This window comes from Mobula hypostoma, chromosome 11, assembly GCF_963921235.1.
Source record: "Mobula hypostoma chromosome 11, sMobHyp1.1, whole genome shotgun sequence".
In the NCBI taxonomy this organism is placed as follows: Eukaryota; Metazoa; Chordata; class Chondrichthyes; order Myliobatiformes; family Myliobatidae; genus Mobula; species Mobula hypostoma.
Window position 1 is genome coordinate 67,551,017 of NC_086107.1, and position 14,092 is coordinate 67,565,108.

Here is a 14,092-nt window from a genome sequence, read left to right on the forward strand (position 1 = left end):
ATAATCACAGTAGTTCACTTGTAGATTAAGTTGATATACTTTTAATTTAACTTAAAAATGAAAGCAAAATTAGGGTTGGCTTCAAAGCAGTTAAGAAAGCAATCTTCAACCACATTGTGCGCCTGATCCATCCAATGGACACAGTGCCCCATTAATTACTTCAGTTCATTTTACAAAAATAAAAACAGCCTGAAAAACATCTGCATTAAAGATCAATTACTGTTTTGAACCTTTAAGAGTTTAAAACAGCATTTCCAAAGTTGTACAGCACAAATTGCATTTACAAGCTGTACTTAAATTGCAGAGATTAAAAGTCACTGTTTAACATATGCCATGCCAAATAAAGAATATACTCACATTCATATTTGAAAGCAACTATGATTTAAGTTCCCAAAGTGAGTGGTATCACCCCCACGGGGACAGTGGGTATTCCTAAGGGGGCAGTAGGGGGCACTCAGTAGCAAAGGAGAGAGCAGAAGGGTTACAGGCTTAATTTAAGAAATGAAGTACTTTGAACCGATTAAGCACGCGTGCAATGTTTCCAGTCGGCTCCGGGGCACAATGGGAATTTTTCTTTGGAGAGATTGGGCTAAACCGAGCCACAGCAACAATATGATGATGTAAGCGGCATCGCATAATGTGCAATGAATCCACTGGCCAAAGCTGCATGTGGCAGCGGGAAGTTATGAATTGGTGCAGGGACAGGAGGGAGACACAGTCAGAGAGTGTGATATTATTTAATATCATTTAGATGAACAGCACAGAATAGGCCCTTCAGGTACTTTGCGCCACAACCCCCGACTTAACTCTAACCTAAACATGGGACAACTTACAAAGACCAATTAACCAACTAACCAGTACATCTTTGAACCGTGGGAGGAAACCGGAGCACTTGGAGAAAACCCATACATTCCACGAGGAGAACATATAAATGCCTTACAGACAACGCCAGGATTGAACTCCAATGTCTGATCTATAATAGCATCACGCTATCTCTATGCTAGAGTGAACATAGGGAAGGGCAATAGTCACATACTGAGGGTTATTTTTTTAGTCATTGTAATACTCACCGGAGAAGGACTGAGGATTGTGGAGTGGGTTGGATAGTTATGGATCTGGAGCGAGGGGCTGGTTTGTGTACTTCATACATTTCATTGCTCATCGCTAAATCTGGAAAGCTCCACACTATTGGAGAAGAATTGAGGGAGGTTCTGAGTACGGTTTTGCTTTAGTCACCAGACCAAATAATTAAAATAATTCCGCACAGTGGCAACTCTGTTCAAAGACAAATGAATAGATAGACACAGAAGAAGATACATTACCCAACATATTTAGGACAACAGAATTTGCGCTGCAGTTGCATAAGTCAACTTTGCCAGGCAATGAATCTTTGCTTCTTGGTTATGTCCACATCATAAAAGATGACCATGGTTCAAGAGTTGTTATTTGCAAGGGGAGCAGAAACAGATATGAAAAGGGAATCAATATTTCGATCCACTATACAGATCATCATTGGGGTAAATAAAATCAAGTCCCAAGCTCTCAATTCTCCACTATTTCAGAGCTTTGTATGAGAATGATGAACAGTTTGAATGATTGCCGTTGCACACATAAGTCAGATGGTTCTCAAAAGGAAACTGCCTGATAACTTTTTTATGTGCTTTTTGAAACATTGATAAAATTCTCTGAAGACTTGAATGCTTTATTCAGTAATTAAATATAGAATAACAGACATGACATTGCTTATTTGTCAGAATTAGTCACAAAGTTTAACAAAATCAATCTTCAATTGCAAAGAAATTAGGTGAATCTTATCATAGTCAAATTGGTTATCTCCACATTTCTCTCCAAGTTAACCCTATTTAAGTGCAATATTGGTGTTCACGACCTTTTCCAATTTCCAAGCCTCTGATTTGGTAAAGAAAAATACCAGATAATCTTCAGTTGTACTGCACCCACCTGGTTGAGCTACATAAAGACATGTCAAGGAGATTTCAGGACCTTCTCTCAATCCCAATTCCACATTGGGAAATAAATCAATTTCTGAATACTTGTAATGAGGAATTAACAGGAACGATCAAGGAAGAACTGAACATGCTACAAAATTACTGCGAGCTAAAGCCAGGTTTTAAAAAATCATGACGACTTTTGCTTGAAGAAATCTCTGAAAGCTATGCTATATTGTGGAAAAAGGTCAATTCGTACTTTATTACCTTTACAACATTATATTCAGTGGAGCGCTGTTTCAGTGCAGTCACCCAACTTCTTTCAAAGCAACGAAACAGGCTGCAAATTACTGAACATGGGGATCTGACATTCAGATTGATGTTGAGAAGCTGATATTACTGCACCAAACCCATTCATCTCATTGAAAGGTGAAAACACAATGAAGTAGTGAATATTTGGACTACTAATGGCACAGAGGAGATGTCAGGGCAAGTTGTTTTTTTTTAAAAAACCGCAGAGGGTGGTGAGTGCATGGAATGGGCTGCCGGCGACAGTGGTGGAGGTGGATACGATAGGGTCTTTTAAGAGACTCCTGGATTGGCACATGGAGCTTAGAAAAATAGAGGGCTATGGGTAACCCCAGGTAATTTATAAAGTAAGTACATCATGGGCCAAAGGGCCTATATTGTGCTGTAGGTTTTCTATGTTTCTAATGTACTCTCTAAAACTGGTGAAAATTTTTACTGTAATTAAATAAACAATTTCATTTGTTGCTTTATATAGATTTGAATAATTGTTGCAATTATTTGCCACCTTGTATTTGCAGTTCCTATTTTTGTTTACTGTGCATTGCAAATCAAAATCCTTTATGGTTTTTATGTAACGGTCAGAAAGGGAGAGGAGATGTGGTCTGAGAGCCAAGAGGGAGATGACCCAAAAAAGTTTGGGAACTACTCACTCTCCCAATGAATCTCCTCCTGGCACATATCCCTTCAAGTGCCAAAATGCTACACCTGCCCATTCACCTCTTTTCTCTTCTCCATTCAGGGTCCCAAAAAGTGAAGCAACAATTCACCTGTATATCTGTTGGGGTTGTATATTGTATCTGGTGCTCCCAAAGCGGCCCCCTATAAATTGGTGAGACCTGTTGTAAATTGGGAGTCATTAAGCGCCTCTGCTCCATCTGCCAGAAGTGGAATTTCCTGGGGGCCAAACATTTTAATTTCAATTCCAACTCTTCGGTCCATGGCCTCTTCTAGTGCCATGATGCCATCCTCAGGGTGGAGGAGCAATACCTTATGTTCCATCTGGGTAGCCTCCAACCTCATGGCATGAATAATGATTTCTCCTTCTGGTATATAAAAAATCCGTCTCACTCCCACCTGTCAATCACTCCCCCAGTGCCCCTCCTACTTTACCTTTCTCCTATGATCCATTCCTCTATAAGATTCATTCCTCTCCAGCCCTCTATCTTTCCCACCCACCTGACTTCACATATTACCTTATAGCTAGCCTCCTTCGCCTCCCTCCACCTTTTTATTTTGGTGTCTTCCTCCTGCCTTTTCAGTCCTGAGGAAGAGTCTCAGCCTGAAACGTCAACTATTTGTTCATTTCCATGGGTGGTGCCTGACCTGCTGAATTCCTCCAGCATTTTGTGTATGTTGCATAGGATGTCTGTTATCTGTTAAGCATGTTCTCTGGAAGACTAGCTAAAGATTGAACAAATTTCTGTTGGAGAACAATGGAGTTAAAATTTTTGCCAGGCGTCTTATAAATTGGATAGTCAGACTTCCAAAGTCTTGGGTTTAAAAATATCTAAATTAATCCACTTAATAAAAAGACATTACCAATTTAGTTAAAAGAGATATCACTTTTAAAGTAGTACATATAAGCAAAAAAACATTAGAAATGCTGCTGTACAGATAATTCACAAAGCACAGCTTCAATATTCCTCCATGTTATCAGTCTCTCCGGACATCATTTCAATACCACACACAACAACAGAATGCATGAAAATAGATTAGTAGTTTTCTATTCCAAAATACAAAATACTTTGTGGGTGTTGGAAAGGTAAAATTAAAGTGCTGGAAAGAATCAACAGGATAGGTAGTATTTGTACCACCGATGAGTTAGTATTTCAGGTCAATAATCTTTCAACAGATCAGGCACAATTAGTTATAGAAACTTTAGTACACACAGAAAGTTAGCGGGTTTTGGTTCTGTTAGTGCTATTGCTTATAATAGGGAGTGGGAAGGACAGAGAATGAGGAAAGATGCTCAACTCAGGGAATGTCTGTAAAAGGGTCAAGGGCAGAAATTAGATGTCAGAGAGGGTGGAAATGGAACAAGAATGAAACTTTATTTACAGATGTAATTGCAAACTGAGTTATTATCCAATTGAGGGAAAATGTTGTGAATGTCAAAAATCTGAAATAAATTTTTTTTTAAAATGATTGTTCAAACCTATTACATTCAACCAGAATTCATTAGAATCAGAATCAAATTTATTAACACTAACATACAGTGCCTATAAGAAGTATTCACTGCACCTTGGAAGTTTTCATGTTTTATTATTTTACCACATTGAATCACAGTGGATTTATTTTGGCTTTTTTTGACAGTGCTCAACAGAAAAGACTATTTCATATCAAAGTGAGAACAAATTTCTACAAATTGGACTAAATTTATAACAATTATTAAACACAAGATAATTGATTGCATAAGTATTCACCCCCTTCAAGTCAGTATTTAGTAGATGTACCTTTGGCAACAATTACAGCCTTGAGTCTGTATCACCTTTGCACATCTGGATAATGCAATTTTTCCCCATTCTTCTTTACAAAACTGCACAAGTTCTGTCAGATTGCATGTGGATTATGAGTAAAGAGCCCTTTACAAGTCCAGCCACAATTTCTCAATTAGATTGAGCTCTGGACTCTGACTTGGCCACTCCAGGACATTAACTCTGTTGTTTTTAAGCCATTCCTGTGTAGCTTTGGTTTTATGCTTGGGCTCATTGTCTTACTGTAAAACATATCTCTAAAGTTGCAGCTCTCTTGCAGACTGTATCAGATTTTCCTCCAAGATTTCCCTGTACTTTGCCACATTCAGTTCACCCTCTACCTTCACAGCCTTCAAGGGCCTGCTGCAGTGAAGCATCCCTACAGCATTATGCAGCCACCACTATGTTTCACGGTGGGGATAGTGTGTTTTTGATGATGTGCAGCGTTCGGCTTATGCCATACACAGCGTTTAGTCTGATGGTCAAAAAGCTCAGTTTTGGTTTCATCAGACCATAGAACCTTCTTCCAGCTGACTTCAGTCTCCCACATGCCTTCTGGCAAACTCTAGCCAAGATTTCATGTTTTTTTCCCCAACACCGGCTTTCTCTTTGCTGCTCTCCCATAAAGCTGCGACAGGTGAAGCACCCAGACAACAGTTGTTGTATGTACAGTCTCCCCGATCTCAGTCACTGAGACTTGTATCTCCTCCAGCGTTGTCATAGGTCTCTTAGTAGCCTCCCTTACTCGTCCCCTTCTTGCACGGTCACTCAGTTTTTGAGGATGGCCTGCTCTAGGCAGATTTACAGATGTACCGTATTCTTTCCATTTCTTAATGACTGACTTAACTGTACCCCAAAGGATATTCACTGACTTGGAAATCTTCTTGTATCCATCTCCTGACTTGTACTTTTCAATATCCTTTTCAGAGCTGATTGGAGTGTTTTGTCTTCATGGTGTCATTTTTACCAGGATACTGACTCACCAGCAGATAGACCCTCCAGATACAGGTGTATTTTTACTACAATTAATTGAAACACCTTGACTGCACACAGGTGATCTCCATTTAACTAATTATGTGACTTCTAAAACTAAATGGCTGCATCAGTGATGATTTGGTCTGTTATATTAAAGGTGATGAATACTTATCCTATTATTTAGTGTTTTATATTTGTAATTAACTTAGATCACTTTGTACAGATGTTTTCACTTTGACACGAAAGAGTTTTTCTGTGTAATCAGCGTCAAAAAAAAGCCAAATCAAATCCAATGTGATTCAATGTTGTAAAACCATAAAGCATTGAAAACATCTGGGGGGGGGTGGATAGAAACATGAGACATACTTTTTATTGCCACTGTATGTTGTGAAATGTGTTGATTTGCAGCAACAGTACAGTCCAAGACAAAAATTACTGCAAATTACAAAAATCTAGTGCATAAGATGAATAATGAAATCGTGGTCAAGGACTGTCAGAAATGTGATGCCAGAGAAGCTTTTCTTAAAATGCTGAGAGTCTCCAGGCTCCCCAAGGGTAATAATAGAAACATAGAAAACATATAGCACAATATAGGCTCTTCAGCCCACAAAGCTGTGCCGAACATGTCCAATAATGCGTAGAGGACATGTCCTGGATGGCAAGGGTCTTTTATGATGGATGTTACCTTCTTGAGACATTGCCTCTTGAAGATTTACTCAAAGGCAGAAGGGTTGTGCCCTTGATGGAGCCGGCTGATTCTGCAACCCTTTGCAACCTCTTATTTCAAATAAATACTCTTAGGATGAAGGAGTAATGCCTTATATTCAGTCTGGTTAGCCTCTAACCGGATGGCATGAATATCAATTTCTCCTTCCAGTAAAAGAAATTCCCTCCCCCTCCCCTCTTCTATTCCCGACTCTAGCCTCTTACCTTTTCTCACCTGTCTATCATCTCCACCTGGGTCCCCTCCTCCTTCCCCTTCTCCCATGGTCCACTCTACACTCCTATCAGATTCTTTTTCTCCAACCATTTATCTTTCCCACCCACCTGACTTCACCTATTACCTTCTAGCTATCCTCCTCCTAAACCCCTAGCCATTTTATTCTGGCATCAGCCTCCTTTCTGAAGCAGGGTCTCAGCCTGCAATGTCAACTGTTTATTCATTTCCATTGATGCTGCCTGACCTGCTGAGTTTTTGCAAAATGGTGTGTGTGTTTCTTTGGGTATCCAGCATCTGCAGACTTCCTTGTGTTTAAAATATAAATATTAATTGGAGGAGAAGATGGCAATGCAACGCAGCTTGAGCGGCCACTCCGGTGAATGATATCTGTAATCTGTCAAGTAGGGTGTCGTGCACAATCCTGAATTGATGGAGGCAGACGTGAGAGAATGGAGGAACATCTGAAGAAACTTCTGAAATGCCTTTCTCGCTGCCACTGCTACTGTCGAAGCGCTCGGCAGAGATGGTGCTCGGTGTTGAAGGACTGGTCGGAGGCTCGAAGTTTTTGGATGGACTCAAGAGTCGGCTGTGGTCGGGTGCTTCCAATGCATCAACCGTTGTCAGCGCCTGGAGGTTTATGGCAGGGAGAGTTTCTCCTTCTGCCGCCTGCTATCGGGGACTATCGGGAGTCGATCGGAACTTTGAGACTTTTTTTTTACCATGCCAATGGTCTGCTCTTTATCAAATTATGGTATTGTTTTGCACTGCTGTAACTATATGTTATAATTATGTGGTCTTGTCAGTGTTAGTCTTTGGTTTGTCCTGTTTTTTTTGTGATATCACTCTGGAGGAACATTGTATCATTTCTTAATGCATGCATACATTTCTAAAAGACAATAAATAAGGACTGAGTGTCCTCATAATCTTAAATATAAAAGCTAGCTAGCTAATAATATTAAACAGAATACCAAGTTTTTGTCAGATATATAAAGAGTAAAAGAGGCAAGAGAGGATATTAGACCACTGGAAAATGACGCTGGAGAGGTAGTAATGGCAGACAAGCTTAAGTATTTTGTGTTAGTCTTCACTGTGGAAGACACCAGCGGTTTGTCAGAAATTCAAGAGTGTCAGGGGGCAGAAGAGACTGTAGTTGCTATTACTATGGAGAAGATGCTTGGGAAGCTGAAAGGTCTGGACTTGGGTACGTCACCTGAACCAGATGGACTACACCCCAGGGTTCTGAAAGAGGTAGCAGAAGAGACTGGAGATTATGATCAAGGTGGACTGACTTCACAGCTGCAGTTAATGGTCTTCACGCCGCTGGATTGAACTGGACTGGGGTAAACTGAGCATTATTGGACTGTGACAATGACTTTTGAGGTTTGATGTTGTGTGTTCTTGGCTCATCTTTTGCCATTTGTGCGAACTTTTTTGCACGACTTTTTTTGTGCATCATGCTTTCTCTTTAAACAGATTTCATGGCTATTTTGTTCCATGACTTGTATATGGGAAGACAAATCTCAGGGTTGTATACTGCATATGTACTTTGATAAAATGTGTACTTTGAATCTTTTGAACTAGTAGAGATCTTTCAAGAATCACAAGATTCTGGAATGGTTCTGGAGGACTGGAAAATTGCAAATGTCACATCACTATTTCATAAAGGAGGGAGGCTGAAAGGAAATTACAGACCAGTTAGCCTGACTTCAGTAGTTGGTTGGGAACAGGTTGAAGTCTATTGTTAAGGGTATAGTTTCGGGATACTTCAAGGCACATAATAAAATATGCCCAGGTCAGCAGGTTTTCCTTAAAGAGAAATCTCACCTGACAAATCTGCTGGAGTTCTTTGAAGAAATAGCAAACACGATAGACAAAGGAGATTCAGTGGAAGTTGTTTATTTGGATTTTCAGAAGGCCTTTCAGAGTGCCACACATAAGGCTGCTTAACAAGATTAGAACCAATGGTATTACAGGAAAGATAATAGCAGAGATGGAAGATTGCCTGACTGGCAGGAGGCAAGGCATGGGAATAAAAGATGTCCTTTCTGGTTGGCTGCCAGTCACTATTGGTGGTCTACAGGAGTCAGTGTTGGGACCCTTTTTGGCATTGTAAGTCCATGATTTGGATGACAGAATTGATGGCTTTGTGGCCAAGTTTGTGGATGATAGAGAGATGGGTGGAGGGACAGGTAGTATTGAGGAAGCAGGGAATCTGCAGGAGGACTTGAGACAAATTGAGAGAATGGGTAAAGAAGTGTCAGGTAGAATATAACATAGGGAAACGTATGGTCATGCACTTTGGTTGAAGGAATAAAGTCATAGACTATTTTCTAAACAAGGGGAAATTCAAAAAGAAAAGAAAAATCAGAGGTGCAAAGGGACTTTGAGTGTCCCTGTTCAGGATTCCCTACAGCAGGGGCTCCCAATCTTCTTTTAATGCAATGGCCCAACACCATTAAGCAAGGGGTCTGTGGACCCCAGGTTGGGGTCTAACTTACAGGTGGATTCAGGGTAAGGAAGACAAATACAAAGTTAGCATTCATTTTGAGAGGCCTGGAGTACAAAAAGAAAGGATGCAATGCTGAGGCTTTATAAGGCATTGGTCAGACCACACTTGGGAGTATTGTGAGCAGTTTTGGGCCCTTTGTCCAAGAAAAAATTAGATTAGATTATGAAGACACGCAGTCCTCTTTTATTGTCATTTAGTAATGCATGCATTAAGAAATGATACAATTTGTTCCCCCAGAATGATATCACAGAAACACAAGACAAACCAAGACTTTAAAAAAACTGACAAAAACCACATAATTATAACATAGTGTTACGTACCCCATAACCGGGTTGCCAAACCAGCAGAAATGGACCACTCGTTGGAGTCTGGATTACTAGGAATTAAGAAAGTTTTATTAAAGAAATAAGTAACACAGTACTCTAATCGTAAGGATATAAATGCAACAGGTTAGCGATGATTATACACACATGTACACAGAAGTAGGGTAATAGGGTTCAACCAAGCTCTATTGCAGTCGAAGGGTAAAATGATCAGTCTTAAGTGACGCAGAGTTCATTTCAGCTTAGTACAGTTCGCAGTAATCGCTGTTGTGCCATTGGGGGGGGCTGCAATTTGATTCAGGCAGACCTTTGATGTCTTTGCAGATGGTTTTCAGGCGGATCCTTTTATGTCTTCTATCCTGCTGTGGTCACTGACTGTGACCCCTCCATTCCGCATACAATCGTTCTTCTGTGGTGAACCCGGCACCCAGGCAAGGGCGAACATACACACCAGGTTCCCACCAATCGTACCTTTACACCCTGTGAGCCTATGGTCGGTTCCCGCGAACCGGACCTCCAAACTCCCACCAACTTGTGGGGGTACACCGCTCTTTCCAGGGGCTCATTATCTCGTGGTCTCATGGTGTCGCGTGCCTTGGCGAACCTGCTCTTTCTATCCCCCTGCTGGGGTAGCACCTGTCCATGAAACTTCAAACAGTTCAGGTTCAAAGTAACCGGTCTGTCAATATTCTGAATTGTGTTTCTATTCCGTTAATCCTTCTCTCCTCTCTTATTAGCATTCTGAATGTTTCTCCATTGTCTCTCTTATCTCTCCAATTAGCATCAATCGTCCGATAGCTTGGTTTGGCGTCACAATAGTTACAACAGTACAAAGCAATACCGTAATTAGATGAAGAACAGACCATGGGCACGGTAAAAAAAAAAGTCTCAAAGTCTACTATCATCTGACGCAGACAGTTGAAGGGAAAAACTCTCCTTCCAGCACTGCAAACTTGCCGATGCAGCATCCTGGAAGAACCAGACCACAGTCTGACTCTGAGTCCATCCGAAAACTTCGAGCCTCCAACACCGAGCACTGAGCACCATCTCTGCTGAGCGCTTTGACCCCGGTCCCGGCAACAGGCAATAGGCAAAGCCGAGGATTTGGGGTCTTCCTCTCTGGAGATTCTTGATCGCACAGTAGCAGCGGCAGCGAAGCAGGCACTTCAAGAGTTTCTCCAGATGTACCTCCGTGCTTTTTCACGTCTGTCTCCATCAAAATATGCTGACATTGGGGAGGATACAGAGGATGTTCATGAGAGTGGTTCTGGGGGGGGGGGGAGCAGAAGAATCTCATTGAAAGCTACTGAATTTTGAAAAACCCTGATAGTGTATGTGGAGATGGTGTTTCCTATAATGGGGGGGTCTAGGACCAGAGGAGATAGCCTCAGAATAGAGGAACAGAGATGGATCAGAATCAGGTTTATTATCACCAGCATGTGACGTGAAATTTGTTAACTTAGCAGCAGCGGTTCAATGCAATACATAATCTAGCAGAGAAAAAATAATAATAAAATAAAACATAATAATAAGTAAACAAGTAAATCAATTACATATATTGAGTAGATTTTTTTAAATGTGCAAAAACAGGAATACTGTATATTTTAAAAAAAGAAATGGGGTCATGTCCAAAGCTTCAATGTCCATTTAGGAATCGGATAGCAGAGGGGAAGTATTGGGTCCTGAATCGCTGAGTGTGCGCCTTCAGGCTTCTGTATCTCCTACCTGGTGGTAACAGTGAGAAAAGGGCATGCCCTGGGTGTGTTCTCCCTTTCAAAGCGTGCAGTGAAGGCATTGAGTTCATCTAGTAGTGAAGCATCGCTGCCATTCATACTATTGGGTTTTGCTTTGTCGGAAGTAATGTCTTGCAGACCTTGCCAGAGTTGCCATGCATCTGATATCGCCTCCAACCTCATTCAAAATTGTCTCTTTGCCCTTGAAATAGCCCTCCGCAAATCATACCTGGCTTTCTGGTACAGGCCTGGGTTGTCAGACCTGAATGCCACAGATCTAGCCTTCAGCAGACTACGTACCTCCTGGTTCATCCACGGCTTTTGGTTTGGGAATGTGACAGTAAGTCTTTGTAGGCACACACTCATGCACACAGGTTTTAATGAAGTCAGTAACAATGGCAGTATACTCATCCAGATTCAAGGATGAATCCCTGAATACAGTCCAGTCCACCGATTCAAAACAGTCCTGTAGGCGTTCCTGAGCTTCCCATGTCCATACCATCTTGGTCCTCACTACTGGTGCTGCAGTCTTCATTTTCTGCCTATAACCAGGGAGTAGAAGTACAGCTAGGTGATCAGACTTCCCGAAGTGAGGGCGTGGAATAGCACGGTAGGCATTCTTGATGATGGTGTAGCAACGGTCCAGTGTGTTGTTTCGTCTGGTATTGCAAGTGATCTGTTGATGGTAATTGCTTAGTCATTTTTTTTTTCCAGACTGGCCTTGTTTAACATCTCCCAAAACGATGGGGAAGGCGTTAGGGTGCACTGTTTCGTGCATGTTGGTCCCATTGCTCAGATTATCTAAAGCCTGCTTGACATTGGCCTGAGGTGGAATGTAGACTGCTACCAAAATGACCCCAGAGAACTCCAGTGGTAGGTAAAAAGGACAGCACTTAACTGCTAAATATTCCAGGTCTGGTGAGCAGATTGGGACAGCACTGATATATTTGTGCACCAAGAAAAGTTGATCATGAGACGTACTCCTCCACCTCTGCTTTTGAGAGGCTCTATAGAGTTATCCTGATGGTGTATAGTAAACCCGTCGATCTGAATCACTGCATCCGGTATGGAAGGGGATAACTAGGATTCCGTGAAACAAAGGACACACGTGGTCCTAATGTCCCTCTGATTCAGCACCCTGGCTCTGAGATCATCGATTTTATTCACCAGAGACTGTATGTTCGCCAGCAAGATAGTCAGTATAGGGAGCTTAAAACCTCATTTCCTTAAATGCACCTGTAATCCTGATCTACGCTCGTGCTTCTTCCAAGTGTCCTCTGTGGGCACTTCCGACCACAATCGGTGTTGTTTCCGTTGGTTTTAAGCAGCGACAGTTCGTTTAAACGCATTAAGACACCTTTGTTGATTGTACTGACCTTGGAAGCAGTCGTGCTTTTTAACTGTAACAGGCTGAAATGAGAATATTTAATCGTATCCATTGACAGTACTGCTGCTACTCGAGTCGCAACTAGGCACCCCGGAAGTAGATTTCTTTAGCCAAAGAGTAGTGCACAGAATCACAAGAATGTGTACTTACCCCCTGCACTACTCGCTTTACACCCATGATTCTGTGGCTAAGTACATCTCCAACACCATATCCAAGTTTGCTGATGACGCCACTTTTGTGGCAATGAATCAGCATTCAAGAGGGAGATTGAGTGAGAGGTTGTTTTTATTACACCACTCAGCCAAATTTTCAATGTCAATAAGACCAAGGATTGTAAACTTCAGGAGAGGGAAACTATAGAGGTCCATGAGCCAGTAATCATTGGAGGATCAGAAGTGGACAGAGTCAGTAACTTTAAATTCCTGGCTGTCACTGTCTCAGAGGACCTGCCCTGGACCCAACATATAAATATTATTGCGAAGATAGCACGGCAACACCTCTATTTTCTCAGCAGTCTGCAGAGATACGGCACGTCATCAAAAACCTTGGCAAACTTCTCTAGATGTGTGGTGGAAAGTGTGCTGACTGACTGCATTCTGGCTGGCATGGGAACACCAATGCCTTTGAACGGAAAATCCTACAAAAGGTAGTGGATTGGACCCAGTATATCATGAAACATTGATAGATACTACTTTTGTACGACAAAGATCCTCACCACCCATGCTATGCCCTTTTTTCATTGCTGCAATCAGATAGAAGGTACAAGTGCTTCAGGATTCACACCACCAGGTTCAAGAACAGTTACTACCCCTCAACCGTCAGGCAGTTGAACAAACCGGATAACAACACACATTTAAGAAATCTTGCTACTTCATGCTCGTTATTTATTGCTATTTATATCTGCATTTGCATGTTTTTTGTCCATTGATCCTGCTTACAGTTACTGTTCCATAGATTTACCAAGTGTGCCTGCAGAAAAGGGATCGCAGGATTGTATGTGGCGACGTGTATGTACTCTGATAATAAATTTTACTTTGAATTTTTAGTGAATGCATGGAATTCAACACCACATACGGCTGTAGTGGCCAGGTCATTGGGTTTCTTTAAAGCAGAGGTCAATAGGTTCTTGATTTGTCAGGGTGTCAAAGGTTACAGAGAGAATGGCATTGTATCAGCCATGATGGAATGCGGAGCAGACCCAATGGGCCAAATGGCCTGATTCCGCTCCTGTGTCCCATGGTCTTAAATCTTCTGTTGACATAAATTTAAATCAGTGTGGGAATAACGATTACTCTGTGATGGTGGCAGAAATGGTAGTTAAGGCTGCTTAAGCATATGGAATTCCTGGTTTCATTGAGAAATTGTTGTACTATAAATTTATTTAATCACCAGGCTCATTTCTAGTATTTTAGCCAGTTGTGCACACCATATTTTAGAACGTAAACACCTTAGAAGATGTGGAGGAGAACTAGAATGATATCAAAGATGAGAGATCT

The 14,092-nt window shown here is 41.5% G+C and overlaps 1 protein-coding gene across 6 annotated transcripts in view; it reads right to left on the reverse strand.

The window, feature by feature from the left end:
* phf21aa (PHD finger protein 21Aa) overlaps positions 1-14,092 on the reverse strand; it is a 406,388-nt gene that overhangs the window by 347,776 nt on the left and 44,520 nt on the right. Inside the window, exon 1 of one of the 6 annotated variants that reach the window (XM_063062215.1) lies at positions 1,071-3,430. The exons of the other annotated variants lie outside the window; for them this stretch is intronic. The gene's annotated coding sequence lies outside the window, so the exon portion shown is untranslated. Of the gene's footprint in view, positions 1-1,070; positions 3,431-14,092 lie in introns of those variants that run through there. 6 annotated transcript variants of the gene reach the window in all.